This window comes from Heptranchias perlo, chromosome 22 (genome assembly GCF_035084215.1).
Source record: "Heptranchias perlo isolate sHepPer1 chromosome 22, sHepPer1.hap1, whole genome shotgun sequence".
In the NCBI taxonomy this organism is placed as follows: domain Eukaryota; kingdom Metazoa; phylum Chordata; class Chondrichthyes; order Hexanchiformes; family Hexanchidae; genus Heptranchias; species Heptranchias perlo.
The window spans coordinates 35,258,458-35,280,053 of record NC_090346.1 but is presented as its reverse complement, the minus strand read 5'-3'; the positions used below and the strand labels follow the sequence as shown (position 1 = coordinate 35,280,053).

Below are 21,596 nucleotides of genomic sequence, written 5' to 3'. Positions count from 1 at the left end.
TATCCAGTCAAAACGTAAATACGTTGAAAATCCATTTACAATTTTGTGAGAAATACTGAACAGAGGAAAACTTTAAAAATCTCATTTACTCGTGACTTTACTTCACAAACTTACATTTACATACAGTGACCGATGGTGGAGAATGGTGAATTTGATATTACTCCACTACATACCATGTTGAACCATCAGCATGTTCGTCACTTAAATTAACATTTATTTGTTTTCCTGCATAGTTTTTATTGATCTAATTGTTCGAATATGAACTGCAGTACTGCCGGCATCTGAGAAGAACTGACTGAGAGGAATTACTAATTTGGACAGTCTGAGGGATATAAATTAACACACACAAGATTGTTGAAGTGCTTTACAGTAACAACAATCTGCACTGAAGCTAATTCAGACCATCACACTAATGGGTTAAATAATTCTTTCCAAACATGTCTCCAACGTTGTCAAGACTCACCACATACAAATTATTTAATTAGAAAATCACCAAAGATGGACAAAAAAAATCAAAATAACAATTTTAACATCCTTTTTGTTTAACAGTTTTGTTTTTAAAAGGTGTCCAGGTGAAGAGAGTTTCTGCTTAAGAATGTATCTGCTTGAATAACTACAGACGTATTAATTTTCATTACAGTGTCACTTTAAAAATGGTCCCTCAAAAACAATACATTATGCTAAAGGTTCCTGAAAAGTAAATCTCAGTTACAAAGGTATAGCCTTTGGAAAGGTTATGCTGCTCAAAGAAATGAGGGAAGAATTAAAATAGATGAACTGAAGGAGAATGTTTGTTAATATTTCAGTAGAAGACAAATGAAACACCTTTAAAAGAACAATGCTGAACATGCAGGACAAATACTACATAAGCTCAGCAAGCTCAGACTAAACAAGTATGACCTTAAATGGATTAACAAACAAATTGAATCATAGAATCATAGAAGTTACAACATGGAAACAGGCCCTTCGGCCCAACATGTCCATGTCGCCCAGTTTATACCACTAAGCTAGTCCCAATTTCCTGCACTTGGCCCATATCCCTCTATACCCATCTTACCCATGTAACTGTCCAAATGCTTTTTAAAAGACAAAATTGTACCCGCCTCTACTACTGCCTCTGGCAGCTCGTTCCAGACACTCACCACCCTTTGAGTGAAAAAATTGCCCCTCTGGACCCTTTTGTATTTCTCCCCTCTCACCTTAAATCTATGCCCCCTCGTTATAGACTCCCCTACCTTTGGGAAAAGATTTTGACTATCTACCTTATCTATGCCCCTCATTATTTTATAGACTTCTATAAGATCACCCCTTAACCTCCTACTCTCCAGGGAAAAAAGTCCCAGTCTGTCTAACCTCTCCCTATAAGTCAAACCATCAAGTCCTGGTAGCATCCTGGTAAATCTTTTCTGCACTCTTTCTAGTTTAATAATATCCTTTCTATAATAGGGTGACCAGAACTGTACACAGTATTCCAAGTGTGGCCTCACCAATGCCCTGTACAACTTCAACAAGACATCCCAACTCCTGCATTCAATGTTCTGACCAATGAAACCAAGCATGCCGAATGCCTTCTTCACCACCCTATCCACCTGTGACTCCACTTTCAAGGAGCTATGAACCTGTACTCCTAGATCTCTTTGTTCTATAACTCTCCCCAACGCCCTACCATTAACGGAGTAGGTCCTGGCCCGATTCGATCTCCCAAAATGCATCACCTCACATTTATCTAAATTAAACTCCACCTGCCATTCATCGGCCCACTGGCCCAATTTATCAAGATCCCGTTGCAATCCTAGATAACCTTCTTCACTGTCCACAATGCCACCAATCTTGGTGTCATCTGCAAACTTACGAACCATGCCTCCTAAATTCTCATCCAAATCATTAATATAAATAACAAATAACAGCGGACCCAGCACCGATCCCTGAGGCACACCGCTGGACACAGGCATCCAGTTTGAAAAACAACCCTCTACAACCACCCTCTGTCTTCTGTCGTCAAGCCAATTTTGTATTCAATTGGTTACCTCACCTTGGATCCCATGAGATTTAACCTTATGTAACAACCTGAAAGGGAAATAAAAACTTTCGGCCATCCAAAACTCTGTTGCCCATATCAATCCCACACCAAGTCTCGCTCATCCATCAATCCTGTCCTTGCTGACCTACATTGGCTTTCGGTTCCCCAATTTAAAATTCTCATCCTCTTGTTTAAATGTCTTCACGGCCTTGCCCCACCCAATCTGCATAACCTCCTCCAGTCCTACAAATCCTCTAGAACTCTGTGTTCCAATGACTCTGATATTTTGTGCACCTACTCCTCACCAATGGCGGTCATGTCATTAGCTGTTTAAGTCCCTGCTCTAGAATTCCCACACTAAACCCTTTCACATCTCCACCCCCTCCCCCTCCCTTAAGATCCTCTTTAAAAGCTATCTCTTTGACCACGTTTTCCTCATATCTCCATCTTTGGCTTGGCATCCATTTTGTATGAATACACCTCTGTGAAACATCTTGGAATGTTTTTCTACATTAAGGGTGCTATATAAATGTAAGTTGTTTTTGTTATTGTTAGCACGAAATAATAAATATTCTGAATGGTTACTTTCTCAAAGTATTCATGAGAGAAGGCACAAACAGTATGCCCTCCTCCCCAAAAAGATAACTAAGGCAAAATTCAGGATTTCAATATAAAGGAGATCGAAGACCTAGACAACCTGAAAGGATTTAAAACATATAATTCCCCAGGGTTAGATGATATTAATCCCAAGGTGTTGAAAGAGTCTAGCGAGACGATTTGTGAGATATTGATAATCATGAGGGAGTCAATCGACAGAGGAGAAGTATCAGTAGATTGGAAAAAAACTTTGTCAGCTTTGGCTTAGTTGTGCCACCCTTGCCTCTGAGTCAGAAAATTGTGGGTTCAAGCACCACTCAAGCACATAATCTGGACTGAAAGAGTGTTGCACCATCAACCGTGCCAGTGCCATGGCACTGTTTGAAGAAGAGCATGCGAGTTCTTCCAGTATCCTGGGGAACATTTATTCCTCCTCCAACATCATCAAAAAAATACAATGAACTCGTCATTAACTCATTGATGTTTGGATCACCTTGCTGTATGCAAATCAACTGCTGCATTTGCCTACAAAACAACAATGACTACACTTCAAAACAAATTATTTGACTGTAAAGTGCATTGGGACATCCTGAAGACATGGAAGATGCTATATAAATGCAGTGGGGGCCCCATATTTGGCTGGACCCTGTAGCCCCATGCATGAATCTGCTCCTGGCTGTGATGGAACTCTACAGTGCTCTGGTCAGAGTGCACCTTGAGTACGGTGTTCATTTCTAGCCCTCGGAAACAAGGAAGTCATTCAAATGCTGGAAGCAGTGCAGAGAAGGACCACAAGAGTGTCAGGGATCTGAGTTATAATGAAATATTGAAGAGACTTGAAATAGGTGATCTTATAGAGGTGCATATGATAGTAAACAGTATGAAAAAGGTTAATTCAGAATACTATTTTAAATTGAGCAGTGTGAGTTGGACAAAGAGACACAGGTTCAAACCTGTAAAAGGAGATTTTAGGATTAATATCAGGATGTTCCTTTTCATGCAGAGACTGATCAACACTTGGAATGGACTTTTGGGAAGAGTGGTGGAGGTAAAGATTCTGGAATCATTTGAGAAACAGTTGGATGAAGCAATGGGGGGAGTATAGGGTCATTCCACATAGATGAATTAAGATGGGCTGAATGGCCTTCCTCATCCATAAGTCTCCAGTGATCTTGTGAAGACACAAAAGCATTTAGCAACTCAGATTCACCATATATTTGGCAGCTTTCAATATATTTATAATACAGTTTTCAGATAACAATTTTATTTTTGCATTTTCTTCTTCTAAAAATGTGATCTTGCTCAATGTGGTAAAATAAAAATAGATCAAAGTACCAGAGACGATTACACCAATGCTATGATACCATTTCCAGGATTCCCTTTTTTCCAGGATCTTGCAAATCTTCTTGTAATTCTGCAAGGTGGTCTTTCACAGTACCTCTTGGATCCAAGCCTATTTATTCGCTAAAAAGACAGTGTTGAGAAATTGAGTTGTGTAGTGAATTTGAGCATTGTCCTTTGACATCTGTGTTTGAATTCAGCCCAAGATAATAGGATCAAAGTTTTCTCTTGTTCTGACATGAGTCCTAAGTAAAGTGAGTTCAGACAGTCTTTGCAAAGCCCCTTAAGGACAAAGGTTTGCCCTCAAATTCTACACAAAATTGATAAGCTCACTGAGAGCCCATACAAAACAGTTTGTGTGGGAAGTGGAAACAAAAATCACATTGGGCAGTATGGGATGATCTTCAAGGTTGAACTGAAACAACAACAACAACAACAACAACAACAACAACGTGCACTTATATAGCGTCTTTAACATAATAAAAGGTCCCAAGGTGCTTCACAGGAGCATTATCAAACAAAATTTGATACCGAGTCACATGAGAAGATATTAGGGCAGGTGACCAAAAGCTTGGTCAAAGAGGCAGGCTTAAAGGAACATCTTAAAGGAGGAGAGCGTGCTAGAGAGACGGAGAGGTTTAGGCAGGGAATTCCAGAGCTTACGGGCTAGGCAGCTGAAGGCACGGCCGCCAATGGTGGAGCGATTAAAAGTGGAGGAGTACAGAGATCTCAGAGGGTTGTAGGGCTGGAAGACGTTGCAGAGATAGGAAGGGGCAAGGCCATGGAGGAATTTGAAAACAAGGCTGAGAATTTTAAAATCAAGGAGCTGCCGGATCCGGAGCCAATGTAGGTCAGCGAGCACAGGGGTGATGGGTGAATGGGACTTGGTGCGAGTTAGGATACAGGCAGCAGGATTTTGGATCAGCTCAAGTTTATGGAGGGTGGAAGTTGGGAGACCGGCCAAGAGAGCATTGGAATAGCCAAGTCTAAAGGTAACAAAGTCATGGATAAGGGTTTCAGCAGCAGATGAGCTGAAGCAGCGGCAGAGATGGGCGATGTCACGGAGATGGAAGTAGGCGACCTTGATGATGGAGTGGATATGAGGTCGGAAACTCATCTCAGGGTCAAACAGAACTCCAAAGTTGTGAACGGTCTGGTTAAGCCTCAGACAGTAGCTAGGGAGAGGGACAGAGTCGGTGGCTAGGGAACGGAATTTATGGCGTGGATCAAAGACAATGGCTTCGGTCTTCCCAATATTTAGTTGGAGAAAATTGCTGCTTATCCAGTACTGGATGTCAGACAAGCAGTAGAAAGGTCGGGAGAGGTGGTGCTGGGATAGATCTGGGTGTCGTCAGCGTATATGTGGAAACTGACGATGTCGCCGAGGGGCAGCATGTAGATGAGAAAGCAAACAGTTGGAGTACAGAAGGGTTTACTCTGCATCCTTCTACGTCGTTCATGATGTGGGAGCATTTTATGCTGACATTAGGGAGTAATTTTAACCTAACCCACCTGGCGGGAAATTGATGTGATCAGATCGGCTGCTATTTTACGTGCCTCCCTATTTTACTTTCCATTGACTTCAAAATTACCCATTTGGTGTCTAAAATAGAAAAATGTTCTGTTCTCCAACATTAATTGAACAATAAAAAATTTCGAACTAAATAAATAAAACGGTCAAGGTTGTAATGAAGTTTTGGCTTGCAAGCTTGAAATTCTGTACAAAATTTATGATTTGAGGTAACTTTCTGGTGGGTTTAGTTTTGAATGAAATCATAGAAGTTTTATACATTAATGATGGCATGTTAATGGGATCTCCCTGATTATGCTAGCTATTTTCTCACACTTCACTGCCAAAGTATTTCTAAATTGTATCGATATTTTCTTCTTAATGAGTATACTCTGATAATTGAGTCATCTTTTCCAAAAAACTGCAGATGCTGGAAATCTGAAAAAGGAATAAAAAATTCTCAGCAGGTCAGGCAGCATCTGTGGAGATAAGTTAACATTTCAGGTGTAGACTCTTCTTTTCTACTATGTTTTCTAACTCACAGCCCTCAAATGAATTAATCTCAGTGACTTCTGAATTAATTTGCCAACAGGATTAATAGTGTGGTACCAGGTTAAACAATATTTGAAACCACCTGAACTTAAACCTTACTAATGTGGCTCGGTTAGAGCAGCTCCAGTTGCAAGCAAAAATAAACCATGTGAGAGCAGAGGCCTGCAGATAAAGGCATAGGCTGAAGAGACTGTGCCTTGATGGAGCATGCATGATTGAATTATACATGTGGGATTGCCTTGAATTAATAGTACAACAACGGGGAGTGGGTTATGAATCCAACAATACATTTACATGAAATGCTACAGTCTACAGAGTCATTACTTTGGATCAGAATTTGTGCACAGTTGGCTAGGGTATTTTGCCTTTGCACTCACCAGCCTGCAATTTTCCTGACCATCAAAACGACTGGTGGAAAAAAATCATGGGCTGGCAAGGGCACAAGCAAAAAGCTTGGGCCGTTATGGCACACATACTTATTGATATGTTACATGGTTATTGTACTGCAGCATCCAGTGGCATCATTTGTAATTTGTAGCATCTATTCATTATCCATATTCCCATGCGCATTTGACTGCAGTTGCCAACTTGGTTTCATAGCAAGAATGTTTTTGCAGTATATAAGACTACCAAAAGTATTTCCAAAATGCACCCAGGGAGACTGAAAGACCATAGGGGAAGGTTCCTTCTGGTCACTTTGTAGGAAGATTTCTTATATTTGCTATATCCAGTGAAATTATAATCATGTTCTAAAAGAAATACCAATTGGAGCAATCAGAAGAAATTTTCCCCCATGTTGTTGGGGATCACACCAAGTGTAGGTAGCATATAGACTATTACATGTGGAGATCAGATTTATATTGCTGCTATTAGTTTCTACTTAAGTGCAGATGGCAACAGATTTTGCTTTTTACTATTTTTTAGCAAGATCATAAACATTCTTTATGCACATGTTTACAATTTTGCTTTAAATAGCAAACAGCAGAAATCTTCCTCCCGGGTCTGCGTTGAAATTAATAATCTTGGGTAAAATTATGGCAGTCCTTGTTAGGAGACATGGGTAGAAAAGGGTTAATATGTAGTTTAAAGAACAGCAGTTTGAAATACTTGAGTGGGCCTCTGCTTATCATGCTTGAGATTCTGATAGAGAAATCACACACGGTCCAATTAGATATTAGACCATCGATACTTAATTGAAAGTGGTCGGGCGACCTTGGGAAGAACAAGATGAAGGCTGAGAAAATGGAGGAAAACAGCATGGTGGAATGTGAGATCATCCTCACCCATGCCAGTCAATAGAAGTACTGTAGATCACCCATTCGTCATTATGCAGTTAGAAGTCCATAAATATATGGATATTGTGATAAGGGACTTGTCGCTCAGAAAGGTATAAAAAGATGGCAAAATGGGAATTTGGATTCGACCTGGGAAGTTTGAGCTTAAGGTTTGCATATTCAATAGACTTTGTTTCCCCGAATCAGGTTCGCTGGATTTGTAAGTACTTCACCTTATTTGGAGGATTAAACTTTGAACAAGCAAAAGTTTGTTTGTGAGCATATTGTCTTACCGTCATTGAAAGAACTCACATAAAGCTAGCTGACAACTTAACTGGGAAACATAAGTTTGAATGTCAGACTCGACTAATTTCACCCTAATGTTGTTTGCCAGTCTTAGAACAAAAATTCAAATTGATTTGTCTTGCAGTACACACTAAGTTGTGGAATCTAGTCTTGATTGCCATAGAATATGATCACTTAAATGTAAGTGATATGTTTTCCTTCTGATGGTGAATGTGAATTCCAACACCTGGCATGTGATAGAATAAATCTGCATTGACTTTTACAGAATACAGCTTTTTCCAGGTCAAAACCATCCTATTGGGCCACTGCCAGAAATACTGCACCTGACCCACTGATTCCATCCCTCTTCCTGGATGCCCACTGAAGCTCAACCCCATAGTACACACCTTGCTATCCTGTTGGACCCTATGCTTAGTCCATGCATTCCATCACCAAGACCACCTACTTCCACCTCCAAAATATCTTCTGTCTGTACTGCTCCCTCACCCCCACTATCACTGGAATCCTTATTCTTGCTTTGTCAACTACAAACTTGAAACCCCCCCCTTTTCAAATGTCCTCTTCACTGCCCCCCCCCACCAGCTCCGCCCTACAAAAATTCCAACTCATCCAGAACTCTGCCGTTTGTACCCTTTCCCACATAAAGTCCCGCTCACCTATCACACTATCCTTGCCAAACTTCATTGGCTACCCATTCCTCACCGAATCAACTTCAAAATCCTTGTTCTTGTCCACAAGTCCCTCCATGCACTCACACTTCCTTCCCTCTGCAAACTCCAACAGCCACTAGCCCTCCTTGCACCTGCTTCTCTTCTAATTCTAGTCTACTGTGTTTTCCCACAACCTCCATCAGTATCAGGGTTTCAGCCATTTTATCCCCACATTCTGAGGCTCTCTTCCCAAACCTCTCTGACTTGATTCATTTTTCCCCACCATCAGCAGTCTCCTTACAAACTATCTCTGCCCCATGTTTTCAGTCACTTCCCCTAATTTCCCTCTTTGAGTCGATCCAGAACTGTGAAGTGCTTTGGCACGCTTTGCTCTGTTAAAGAACAGTCACCACAGGCAAATCTCATATCTCTCCTACTGCATAATTCCAGCATTGGCAATAGCCTGTGGGAAAATGGCCAGTCCTCCAGATTATGGGTGGCACATAAGGTGGGAAAGTCAATGAAGAAAATGATGGATATAGTAAAAATATTTTATCTTCTTGTTATCCCACAAAATGGTGATACCTTTAAAAAAATCAGCTACTAGGAAACTAAAGCCACAGTTTTGTCACACATTAACAAACAGTATAGTTGTACTGATTTTTGTGAAGAAAACATGAAAAAATCTTGAATTTATTTTATACATTTGAGTGATTATGCGAATGATAATTGACCTGTGTTCAACTACAAACCTTTTCTGTTGAAAATAGCTAAGAGAATGGATGTCTTAACAGTCAGAATGTTAGGCTGTTAATGTTAACATTGGGCTGTAATGATAATGTTGGTCTATTGCTAAGAAGTCAACTGTTGAAAAATTATCAGATATCACATCATGCGGTGGAGAAAACACATAAAAGCAGAAAGTAACTTATAGTTTCACAAAGGAAACAAACTGCTATTCTTAACCATCGTATTCAACTTTGAGACATCTCATCTTTGGCAGATGATCTTTATATATGTCTGCAAGAGTTGATTAGCTTGCCAAACCTGACTGAAGTACACTGTTTCAGAGATATTCTGGATGTATGACATGTTACAGGCCCAACATCTTGTACACTCCAATGGAAACAACAGCCATCCTGTTTAATAGTCTAGAAATCCTGGTTAGTATAAATTGCAAATTGCAAATAAAGGTTTAGCACAACTTCCTTGTTTTTGTACTCTATGCCTCTATTAATAAAGCCCAGGATCCCATATGCTTTTTTAACAGACTTCTCAACATGTCCTGCCACCTTCAAAGATTTGAGTACATACACCCTCACTTCTCTCTGTTCCTGTACCCCCTTTAAAATTGTACCATTTAGCATCACTTCACACTTCTCAACGTTAAATTTCATCTGCCATGTGTCTGCCAATTTCACCAGTCTATCCATGTCCTCCTGAAGTCTGTTACTATCCTCCACATTGTTTACTACATTTCCGAGTTTCGTGTCATAAGAACATAAGAAATAGGAGCAGGAGTAGGCCAATCGGCCCCTCAAGCCTGCTCCGCCATTCAATAAGATCATGGCTGATCTGATCCTAACCTCAAATTTAAATTCATGTCCAATTTCCTGCCCGCTCCCCGTAACCCCTAATTCCCTCTACTTCTAGGAAACTGTCTATTTCTGTTTTAAATTTTTTTAATGATGTAGCTTCCACAGCTTCCTGGGGCAGCAAATTCCACAGACCTATTACCCTCTGAGTGAAGAAGTTTCTCCTCATCTCAGTTTTGAAAGAGCAGCCCCTTATTCTAAGATTATGCCCCCTCGTTCTAGTTTCACCCATCCTTGGGAACATCCTTACCGCATCCACCCGATCAAGCCCCTTCACAATCTTATATGTTTCAATAAGATCGCCTCTCATTCTTCTGAACTCCAATGAGTAGAGTCCCAATCTACTCAACCTCTCCTCATACGTCCGCCCCCTCATCCCCGGGATTAACCGAGTGAACCTTCTTTGTACTGCCTCGAGAGCAAGTATGTCTTTTCTTAAGTATGGAGACCAAAACTGTATGCAGTATTCCAGGTGCGGTCTCACCAATACCTTATATAACTGCAGCAATACCTCCCTGTTTTTATATTCTATCCCCCAGCAATAAAAGCCAACATTCCGTTGGCCTTCTTGATCACCTGCTGCACCTGCATGCTAACTTTTTGATTCTCTTGCACTTGGACCCCCAGATCCCTTTGTACTGCAGTACTTTCCAGTTTCTCGCCATTAAGATAATAACTTGCTCTCTGATTTTTTTCTGCCAAAGTGCATAATCTCACATTTTCCAATATTGTATTGCATCTGCCAAATCTCCGCCCACTCACCCAGCCTGTCTATATCCCCCTGTAGGTTTTTTACATCCTCCTCACTCTCTACTTTCCCTCCCATCTTTGTATCATCTGCAAACTTTGATAAATTACACTCGGTCCCCTCCTCCAAATCGTTAATATAGATTGTAAAGAGTTGGGGACCCAGCACCGACCCCTGCGGAACACCACTGGCTACTGGTTGCCAGTCCGAGAATGAACCATTTATCCCAACTCTCTGCTTCCTGTTAGATAACCAATCCTCCACCCATGCCAGAATATTACCCCCAATCCAATGATTCTTTATCTTGAGCAATAATCTTTTATGTGGCACCTTGTCGAATGCCTTCTGGAAGTCTAAATACACTACATCCACTGGTTCCCCTTTATCCACCCTGTACGTTATGTCCTCAAAGAACTCAAGCAAATTTGTCAGACATAACTTCCCCTTCGTAAAGCCATGCTGACTTTGTCCTATTAAATTATGTTTATCCAAATGTTCTGCTACTGTCTCCTTAATAATAGACTCCAAAATTTTACCCACCACAGATGTTAGGCTAACTGGTCTATAATTTCCAGCCTTCTGCCTGCTACCCTTTTAAAATAAAGGCGTTACATTAGCAGTTTTCCAATCTTCCGGGACCTTTGCCGAGTCCAGAGAATTTTGGGAAATTACTACCAAAGCATCCACAATCCCTACTGCCACTTCCCTCAAGACCCTAGGATGTAAGCCATCAGGTCCAGGGGATTTATCCGCCTTGAGTCCCATTAATTTACTGAGTACCAATTCCTTAGTGATTTTAATCGTATTTAGCTCCTCCCCCCCTAGAGCCCCCTGTTTGTCCAGTGTTGGGATATTCTTAGTGTCCTCTACTGTAAAGACTGAAACAAAATATTTGTTCAGCATTTTTGCCATCTCCATGTTACCCACCATTAATTTCCCGGTCTCATCCTCTAAGGGACCTACGTTTGCCTTAGCCACAATTTTTCTTTTTATATAACTGTAGAAACTCTTGCTATCTGTTTTTATATTTTTTGCTAATTTATTTTCATAATCTATCTTCCCTTTCTTAATCAATCCTTTAGTTACTTTTTGCTGTCTTTTGAAGACTTCCCAATCTTCTATCCTCCCATTAAGTTTGACTACCTTATATGTCCTTGTTTTTAGTCGGATACTATCCTTGATTTCTTTATTTAGCCATGGATGGCTGTCATTTCTTTTACACCCTTTTTTCCTCAGTGGAATATATTTTTTTCAAAGTTGTAAAATAACTCCTTGAATGAACACCACTGCTCATGTACCATCTTACCCTTTAATCTATTTTCCCAGTCCACTTTAATCAATTCCGCTCTCATACCATCATAGTCCCCTTTATTCAAACTCAGTACGCTTGTTTGAGAACCAACCTTCTCACCCTCTAATTGGATATGGAATGTAACCATGTTATGGTCACTCATTCCAAGGGGATCCTTAACTAGGACATTATTAACTAGGTCATCTGCAAACTTTGAAATTATACCCTCTATACCCAAGTCCAGGTCATTAATATATATCAAAAAGAGCAGTGGTCCTAATACTGACCCTTGGGGAACACCACTGTATACTTTCCTCTAGTCTGAAAAACAACCGTTCACCACTACTCTCTGCTCTCTGTCCCTTAGCCAATTTTGTATCCACACTTCCGCTGTTCCTTTAATCCCATGGGCTTTAATTTTGATAACAAGTCTATTATGTGGTACTTTATCAAATGCCTTTTGAAAATCTGTATACACATCAACCGCACTATTCTCATCAACCCTCTCCGTTACTTCATCAAAGATCTCAACCAAGTTAGTGAAACACTATTTTCCTTTAACAAATCCGTGCTGACTTTCATTTATTAGACCATACTTTTCCAAGTGCCAATTAATTTTATCCCAGATTATTGTCACTAAAAGTTTCCCCACCACCGATATTAGGCTGACTGGCCTGTAATTGCCAGGTTTACCCCCCTCCCCTCTTTTGGACAGGGGTGTAACATTTGCAATCCTCCAGTCCTCTGGCACCGTCCCCATGTCTAAGGAGGATCGGAAGATTGTAGCCAGAGCCTCTGCAATTTCCACCCTTACTTCCCTCAGTAACCTAGGTTGCATCCCATCTGGACCAGGTGACTTTTCTACTTTGAGTATTGCCAACCTTTTAAGTACCTCTTTATCTATTTTTATCCTATACAATATCGCTACTAACTCCGCCTTTACATCTACATTAGCAGTATCCTCTTCTCTCATGAAGACCGATGTGAAGTATTTATTTAGAACCTCCGCCATACCCTCTGCCTCCACAAGATCTCCTTTTTTTGTCCCTAATCAGCCTCTCCCTTCTTTTGACTACCCTTTTACTATTTATATGCTTATAAAAGACTTTTGGGTTCCCTAGCTTAGCCGCTAATCTATTCTCATACTCTGTCTTTGCCCCTCTTATTCCCTTTTATAGATCTCCTCAGTATTTTAAGTATTTAGGTTGGTTTTCTATTCTATTATGAACCCTACATTTGTCATAAGTCTCCTTTTCTGTTTCATTTTAATCTCTACATCTTTAGTCATCCAGGGAGCTCTAGCTTTGGATGCTCTTCCTTTCCCCCTCATGGGAATATGTCTACTCTGTACCCAAACCATCTCCTCCTTGAAGGCCTCACATTTTTCAATTACTGTTTTGCCTCCCAATTTTTGATCCCAATCGACCAGGGTAAAATCGTTTATTAACTCTCTGAAATTAGCCCTCCTCCAGTTAAGTATTTTATGTTTGATTTTTCCTTGTCCTTTCCCATAATTATTCTAAACATAATGACATTATGATCACTGTTCCCCACTGAAACATGCTCCATCTCCCCACTTCATTCCCCAGAACTAGATCCAGCACTGTTTCCTTCCTCGTTGGGCTGGAAACACGTTAATCAAGAAAGTTCTCTTGTATACATTTCAGGAATTCCTCCCCCTCTTTGCCCTTAACACTGTTACTATCCCAGTCTATGTTGGGATAGTAACCCCATTATCACTGCTCTATAGTTCTTGCATCTTTCTGTGATTTGCCTGCAAATTTGCTCCTGTATCTCACTCCCACTATTTGGTGGTCTATGGTATACACCCAGTAGCATAATAGCTCCTCTATTGTTCCTTAATTCTAAACAAATAGATTCTGCTTTTGACCCCTCAACTACATCATCCTTTTCCAGTGCTATAATAGTTTCTTTGAACAATACTGGCACTCCACCCCCACCCCACCCTTTCTTTCCTGAATACCTTATAGCCAGGAATATTATGTACCCAATCCTCCCCTTCTTTTGAGCCAGGTCTCTGCTATTGCCACTATATCATTGTCCCTTGTGGCGACTTGTGCCTGCAGTTCACCAACCTTATTTACCACGCTTACATGCATTTTTACACATGCACACCAAAATCATCTTAGACTGCCTCACATTTGCCCCATTTGATCCCTCCCATTTCTGAACTATTCTTTACTCTAGTCCTATTTGTCTGTCCCAGTCCCCCGTGCACCTTGTTTCTCCTCTCTAATGTTTCATCTTGGTGCCCACACCTCTGCCAAATTAGTTTAAACCCTCCCCCATAGCACTATTTAATCGCCTCACAAGAACACTGGGCCCAGCTCTGTTGAGGTGCAACCCGTCCATCTTGAACAGATCCCTCCTGCCCCAGGACTGGTCCCAATGCCCCAAGAATCTGAAGCCCTCCCTCTTGCATCATTTCTCCAGCCACACATTAACCTGCCTTATCCTACTATTCCTATACTCACTAGCGCGTGGCACTGGGAGTAATCCAGAGATTACTACCTTTGTGGTCATGCTTTTTAACTTCCTCCCTAGCTCCTGAAACTCTTACTGCAGGACCTCAACCATTTTCCTTCCGATGTCATTGGTTGCCACATGGACCTCGACTGCTGGCTATTCCCCTTCCTCATTCAAAATGATGTCCTTTACCCTGGCACCAGGGAGGCAACACACCATGTGGAACTCAGGTCGGCGGTTGCAGAAATGCCTGTCTGCCCCTGACTATTGAGTCCCCTATATCCACTGCATTGCTACACTTCGCTGCGCCCCCCCTGTGCAGTCCTTTGCTCCACGGTGCCATGCTCCGGACCGCACTCCTTCGAGGTGTCGTCACCCTCAATACTGAAAACTGGTTAGTGAGCGATACACTCTCGGAGGATTCGTGCACTGCCTGCCTCTTCCTACCCTGCCGGATGGCCACCCACTTACTGTCCTGAGCTTTCTGTGGCTATGGGGTGACCACCTCCTGGAATGTACGATCTGGGAAATTCTCTGCTTCCCATATGCCCTGCAGTGAATCCAGCCGCCCCTCAAGCTCAGAAACTCTGAGCTCGACCAGAGGCACTTCCTGCACACACGGCCATTCAGGAGACCTGAAGTGTCCTGCAGTTCCCACATGGCGCAGGAATTTCAGGCAATGGGTTTCAGCTGTCCCTCCATTCTATTTAGAGTCTACTTATATTATATATATATATATATGCCGAAAGTTATTTAAAACAGTTTGTTTATCTTTAAGGCTATTTAACTGTTTAGATAACATTAAAAACACTAACCAACCACTAAAGACACTAATCACTAAAAAACAATAACCACCAAAAACACTAACCAATAAATTAAATACTTAATCAGAAACAAAATACTGCTGATGCTGGAAATCTAAAATAAAAACAGAAAATGCTGGAAATACTCTAAGTCAGGCAGCATCTGTGGAGAAAGTTTCAGAGTTAACGTTTCAGGTAACTAAATACTTACACTGACTTACCCATGGCACTCTTCCTTGTGTTGTGACGTCACTCTTTAACCTGTTTTTTCCCCCTGTCTGTATCAGACTCACCTCTTCTTATGAGGCTGCTCCTGAGGCCTCTCGCAATGCTCTCATTATGAGGCTGCTCCTGAGGCCTTTCGCAATGCTCTCATTATGCGTGTGAGGACAGAAAAATTGTGAGTTCTTTAATTCACTCACTTCCCTCCCACTGAGAACAGTTTTAAATTCCTGTATTGTTTCCATGCCAGCAGTGCATGTTCTCGCACAGATTGTGCATTGATTTCATTACCAATGCAACGCTGCTAATGCATACTACTTAAGGAATAGACAGAAAGTTCCTGTTCCCATGTACCTCATGTGCAGTGTGCTCATCTTCTGTCATTTCACATGGATGTTAAAAAGCCAGCCAAGTTCTCACATGATAGAAACTGATCCCTTAACGTTGCACTGTTAATATTTTTTTGACCCCCACACACTTGTAAGCTATGGGAATTGCTTTCAGTGCTCCCATCTTACTTGATTTCTTGAAAAGGAACAAAGAAGGAGTGCCAGGGATTTCAGATGGTATCAGAGGTACAGCCACTAATATGCCATCCCATCTACAAATCCAAGCACAGCTACCTGGCAGTGACGGAGAAGCATTGCCTCCATTGGCTCAGATTCAGCAAGGAAGCAGTTACTGAGTCCTGCTATCTGCTTCAAAGAGACCAGCAGCCAACCCCCACCACAGGGACAGCACTGCCTATGGTAGTCAAGGTGAGCACAACACTCAATCTTTAAGCCATCAGCTCCCTCCAGGAGGGCACAGGGGATATCAGTATCTGCTAGTTTGCTGTCCACAGAGATATCATCAGATGAATAATACATTGTTTAGCCGTGCCAATATCTTCATCTCCTTTCCCACTGACAGTAATAGCAGCATGACAGGGCTGCCCAATTTCACTGCAATGCAGCATTTCCCAAAATAAAGAGCATCACTGATGGCCATCTAGGCCTCATAGGCATAATGCAATCACCTACATGCACTGAAAGGGGTTTTATTCCATCAATGTGCAGCTAGTCAGTGAGCAACAACACCACACGATGCAGGTTAAAGCACGCTTCCCCAGCAGCAGTCATCATGCTTTCATTTTAAGACAATCACCTGTGTTAGGCTTATTTCAAAGTGAAGGGAAACTAGAAGAATGGCTCCCCGGAGACCTAAAAAATTCTCTTCAGCCCTAACGATAACCTTGTGGAAGCCACAGACAGAATCAGAGTGTAGATACAGTAAGGCCCATGCAACTACCAGGATTATTATAGAGCATACCATTGGTATCCTGAAGTAGCGTCTCCGATGTCTTAATTAAATTGAGGGGGGGCTTGCAATGCAGCCGCAGCCCGCCCCCCCCCCCCCCCCCACCCTGCAGGGTCTCCAAGATCATTGTCATTTTCTGCTTGTTGCACAATTTCACAATACAAAGGTGCCTAACTTTAGTGAAGGGGAAAGGGGCCTGCAGACACTGCCCAAGAGGATGCAGCTGTAGAAACGTCATTGTAGCCAAAAAAGCTGGTGCTAATCCAAGATTTATTCAGTTGAGTATGTGAGCTGTTCCTTTAAGAAGCCATCCCATCTGCATGGCACCAAGAAAATAGTCCCAAGCACGTTTTGCAACACTGACCTCTGCATTTTTTTGACTAACATTCATGGCCATCATCTGCTGTGTTACTATTTTATTCTCCACAATCAGAAAGAAACTCTTTGGTCAAAGTTCAAAGACACAAACAAATTCATTAAACAATTTATTAACCTGCTTTGTGAGTGATGTTGGTGTCTTTTCCTGTGGTGCTTCCCCTTAGTATTGGTGTACCGTATCCCGTAACCTGTGACTGCTACCAAGTGTTTTCCCTTTGAAAGTGTGTTGGTTGGCTTCTGGGTTTCAGTGTAAGCCAACTACAATTAAGGTGCCCTTGTATTTCCTTTCACTGGCTCTTGAAATGCCCCTGCAACTGATTCAGCTAAACCTCCCCTCAGGATACCCCTCCTTAGGGCTGAACCCCCATCCCTCTCCAGTTTCTCTTATCTGCCCCCCATGCCCTTGAAGCACACCTCCTATTCTCTCAACTTCATTCCAACTAAACTGTTGACCATCCAACTTCCCTTCCTGGACCCACCCTAGCTGACATTGTAATTGGTTCCCTCTCTTCAGATACTGTCCCCCTTCCTTTCAAAATTGTCGTCATCATTACCTCCTCAAAAAGCCCATGCTCGACCCCTCTGCACTTGTAAACCTCCCTTTCCTCTCTGAAATCCTTGGTGTTATTGCCTCCCAAATTCATACCCATCTCTCCTGCAACTCCTTATTTGAATCCTTCCAATCAGATTTTCACCCCTCTCACAGCATCAAATGGGTCTAACCAAAGTTACAAATTACATTTTCTGTGACTCTGATCATGGTGCATTACCCCTCCTCAACCACACTATCTTTCTCCAATGCCTCTCTTTCTTTGTCCAGCTCAGTTGGATTGCCCTTACTGACTATACTTCAAAAAAAGTACTTCATTGGCTGCAAAGGACTTTGGGACGGTCCTGATGTTGTGAAAGATGCTATATAAATGCAAGTTTTTCTTTCTCTTTCATTCTTTCCACTCTTACTGATCCAATTCTGGTCAAAGCATCACTACCAGTGGCTTCTCTTCGCACTCCTGCGCCATCACCTCCAAAGACCTCCAAGGATCCATCCTCGGCCCTTCCTCTTCTTCAACTATATGATACCCCTTGGCAACATCGTCCACAAACACGGGATCTGCTTCCACATATGTGCTGATGACAACCAATTCTACCTCTCCGCCAACTCTCTCCACCCTCTACTTCCTCTGTGCTGTAAGACTGCTTCTCTGAAATCCAGACTTCATGAGCCGCAACTTCCTCCAGCTAAACATTGGGAAAACCGACACCAGCCCCTACCACACACTCTGTACCCTTTCCACCAACTCTGTCTCCCTCTCCAGCCACTGAGTCAGACTGCACCAGACTGGTTGCAACCTCAACGTTGTGTACGGCCAGAGCTGAGTTTCCAACCCTATATCCTCGCTATAACAAAGATCACAATATCGTCCACCTGCCTCAGCTCATTTGCCACTGAAACCCTCATCCATGCCGTGTCCAGACTCGACTATTGCAATGCTCTCCTGGTCAGTTTCCCACCTCCATTCTCAATTATCAGCTCATCCAAAACTCTGCTGTCCACATCCTATTCCGCACCAAGTCCTCTTTATCCATCACAACTGTGCTCGCTGACCTGGTCCCTGCAATACTTCAAATTTAAAATTCTCATTCTCGTGTTTAAATCTCTTCATTGTCTCACTTCTCCCTATCTTTCTAACTTCCTCCAGTACTACATTACTCCCAAACTTCTTGTTCCTCTGACTCTGGCCTCTTGTATATCCCACTTCCCTTCGTCCCACCATTGGTGGTTGTGCATTCGGCCACCTAGAAATCCCCTTCCGAAAGCCATCCACCTCCCTCTCCCTCTCTACTTTGTTCTCCTCCTTTAAACTCACCTCTTTGACCAAGCTGTTGGTCACTCCTCCTAATATCTCCTTCTTTGATTTGGAGTCCATTTTTCCCCTTTCGCCTCCATGAAGCCTTGGGATTTTTTTTATGTTAAAGGTGCTATATGAATGCAAGTTGTTTTTGTTGTTGTAGTAGTAGTAGACAATAATACCCAGAACAACCTCCTCAAAGTGAGTCAAGAGCTCATAAGTTCTGGCTTTGCAACAGTTTGGGTTGGTTTCCTTTTATTCTGTGCCATCTTGTCCTGCGAGCAGACAAACAGCTTTGAGATGTTGCAAGTTTAAAGAATACATACAGTGACAAACATGTGCCTAACCTACATTCCATCCTGTGTGCCAGTAAATGAATATGCATCATGCAGCGAGGTTGTGTTGGAAGGATTTGCTGTGTGAAGCCCCTTTAAGGTTTCAAAGTGACCAACAGTTTCAGATCTAAGTTGTAGCTTATATTTGTGCTATGCTGCAGTATGACCATGCATGGTGTACATTCAAAGGGCTCTAAGGTTGAATGAGTGGTGTGAACGGGGCAGCAGGAAACAAGGAAACTGTTCATGGCATACATATTTGGAGCAACGACTTAACATCGACAGCTTCCTGTAGCCTTACTTTGGCAGCCTTCTTCAGGTCTGCTATATTCTTGTGCATTGTCAGCTATTTCTTGTTAGTAGTTTCTGTGGAGACTGCCTTTCAGTAACAAAAAGAGCAGTCCTCATTTCCAGTTTCCTCATTACAAACTGGATTTGTTTCTGTACACTAGAAGATTAAAATGAACCTTGATTATCTTCAAACCCAGATTGCACATCTGTAATCTAGAAAGATTAGCATTGAATGTTGAGTCTTCCCCCTCCCCGACCCCGAACCCCACGATAATGCCTTTTATGATTGACTTTTTTCCAGACATAGAGTAAAATCAATTACGTCTGAGTAGAAAACCCTCCTTTTTACGACATTCACATTGATACTTCAGTAACAGTAATATGTTTAAGAACTCTTTGTTCCCTTTTTTAAAGTTTCTTTTCTTCTTCCTTGTTTAAAACTCTCCCTGGCCAAGAGCACAGAGTACACAGCCTGCTCCCAGGGGTCTGCCAGTGTTGCTCCATGACCAGCCACCAGATGGTGTGTTAGATCAGGCAGGAGTGAGTTGCCTGCCCATTTTCTCTTGGTACCTCCCCAGTGGAACCGTTGAGATGGGGAACAAATTTTTTTTGAACTTGCTTGGAAATGCATTTCCAAATTTTTCAAATATTGACCTGTCCTGTCCAACAGGGACCCTGCAGGGCAGATTTCCTCTGGTCCTGTGTATTGGCAATATGATATACATAGCAGCAGATTTCCTACCTTCACTATTTCTGGAAAAATTGTAAAAGCATTCTAAAACAACACTTTTATGATTCTGCTAGAAACAGAACTCGGAGGAAATTTTCCTGTTGCATTTACCATGCCGCTAACATAAAGCGACAGGAGAAAATTTTCCACCTTGATTGCAACTTGCTACAAAAGAGGAAAATCACAATCATGCTTTAATCTGGTTAAGAACATGAATTTTGTGAAAAATAATTTCTTACATTTTTCAGTTATCTGATGGGACTATCAATAAAGTGTCAACGCCCCATAAACAAAATTGAGCGACACCAAGGAAAAAAAAATAAACTGATTTTACTTAACATGTCGTGACATTGTTTTTACTTTGAATTCAGCTTATTTCTGAAGATTCTGATTGCTTTATCAATCTCTATGATCAAGATATTCTGATATAACTTGAAACACGTTAATCATCCCTTGAAAAGAAAATGTTGACCTTTCAAGATTGAGTAACGTAAAGAGCAAATGTGGTTTTCATGCAGGAAACATATTCAATGCCAAATGAGCATTAAAATTGAAAAGAATGTGGGTGGATCACAATTATTATTTCTTTCACTCTTTTACTGTCTGAAAGGTGTCCTGCAAACCCACAAATGTCTTCATTTGGTGCTGGCTCTTCTTTGAAAGGTGGGGAGATATAATTCCTAATTATGGGAAGTCGAGCAATTGATATGACACTTATGCTGCTAACAATAGTTTTACTGAATTTATTACCATTATAATTTCTAATTCCAAGACCTCATCTGGAACCGATGGCTATAGTGGATGAGGATACTAATTATGGCCCTCTCATGAAGGATAGAGAACTCAGTCATACAGCTCAATCAACAACAGCTCTCAATTACATACTGATTATAGTGCAGATAAATGCCATAAGGTGCTTCCCAGAGGAGAAAAGGAGCAGGTGCTGAGCTTTTGTGGGAATGTTAGGAGAGGTGACCAAAAGCTTGGTAGAAATGTGTTTTGAGAAGACTTATAAAGGTTTGGAAGGTGGAAGGCACGTAGAGGATTTTGGTTCCAAAGAATCAGATCGAAGTGGTGACAGTGGGGCTAAGATAAGGGCGGAGGCAGGTAGTGTTGTAGAAGTGGAAGTAAGCGGTCTTGGTAATGGATTGGATATGGCATTAGAAGATCAGCTCCAGATTGAACAAAATGCAAAGCTTATACGAGCAACCAGCGAGGGAGATGTAGTCGATGGCAGGCGTGCATAGTTTTTGGTGGGAAATTCTGGCTCATCCACAACTTAACGTCAAACAAGCAATCTGATGGTATGGAGATGGT

The 21,596-nt window shown here is 41.7% G+C and overlaps 1 protein-coding gene across 2 annotated transcripts in view; it reads right to left on the bottom strand.

The window, feature by feature from the left end:
- Positions 1 to 21,596, bottom strand: part of LOC137340923 (tumor necrosis factor receptor superfamily member 17) — a 38,616-nt gene that overhangs the window by 4,437 nt on the left and 12,583 nt on the right. The window lies entirely within an intron of this gene.